Source organism: Acinonyx jubatus, chromosome D1, assembly GCF_027475565.1.
Source record: "Acinonyx jubatus isolate Ajub_Pintada_27869175 chromosome D1, VMU_Ajub_asm_v1.0, whole genome shotgun sequence".
Lineage (NCBI taxonomy): Eukaryota > Metazoa > Chordata > Mammalia > Carnivora > Felidae > Acinonyx > Acinonyx jubatus.
Window position 1 is genome coordinate 56,231,228 of NC_069390.1, and position 1,182 is coordinate 56,232,409.

Genomic DNA, 1,182 nt, shown 5'->3' on the forward strand with positions numbered 1-1,182 from the left:
TTACTGTGATGCAGAGACAGTATTTTGTTTCTTTAAGTGCCTGGTCAAAATATTTCTGCAGTCTGCACTTCTCCTTCCTAAGTGTTTTGAATCTTTTCTAATTCTGTTAAGGAAGCTGTCCAGAGACTCATGTGAGAGTTTGCCAACTTCAGGTGAAAGATTTCTCATCGTTAAAAAGGCAAGAGTTGAGTCAGATAGGAAAACAATATCTTTGTGTATCCTGTAGACAGACCCAAACTGCTTATCCTGGCAGTGTCAGCTGGATGTAGTATGGATATCAGAGCTGACACAGCTTCTTGTTCAGGACTCCTACCTTCTTCACCATGCCATGATAGGAGTATCTTTTGTAGATATAAACTACTTTCAAATTTGTTTACACAGGGTACCTTCCACCATGATGAATGAAGTTGATCCAGATTTATTACTTGTCTCTTATGTGCAAAGCCCAATCAGCAATACATGGAAACATCATTCTTAACCAATGATAAGTCTCCCTCAAGGACATTGGCAAGCTCAGCAACATTAGTATGCTTATCTGTTGAAAGATAATACATAGTTTCAAAGTAATTACCTAGTCATCTGGCATTCAGTTCATTATAAAACCTTCAAGAGAATGAAATTGTCGTCAGAGATTGATTTATTTATTCAAAGAAATAAATCCTTTGTTATATAAACTATGTACCACATTGTAATCTACTGATCCAGAGAGTTGGGGACCTGAATCAGCGATCTTCACAGTAGTATATTCCTCAGGCAAAATTCATATCTTTATGTCATTTTTGTGATCTGACCAGTTTATATTACCTACCATATCTCTATGGGATTTTCTACTGGCTTTATTGGTAGAGGATGTGACCTTTCCCCCAAATTTCAAAAAGAAAAAATGTAGTGATCCATATTGATTCATAATATCAATGTACTACTGTCTTTTAATGCCGTGAAACTGTAGACAGTCAGTCCCGGACAACTGGACAGTGAAGCATAACTCTTCTCAGTTTTCAAAATGTCATCGATCATCTCAGCATAATGCAAAAATGGGATTATCTCAGTCCCACAATATCCAATAAATGGTAAAGGTACAGCATGAAACCGTCTAGAGTATAATAGCTCCTCAAAGTATTTGTACTCATCTTCCTTGACATGTTTATGTTCTATTTCTGTATCATAACTGATGGTGGACAT

At 36.5% G+C, this 1,182-nt stretch overlaps 1 pseudogene; it reads right to left on the reverse strand.

Annotated features, from left to right (window-relative positions):
- On the reverse strand, positions 1–1,182 carry LOC106978003 (protein FAM91A1-like; annotated as a pseudogene).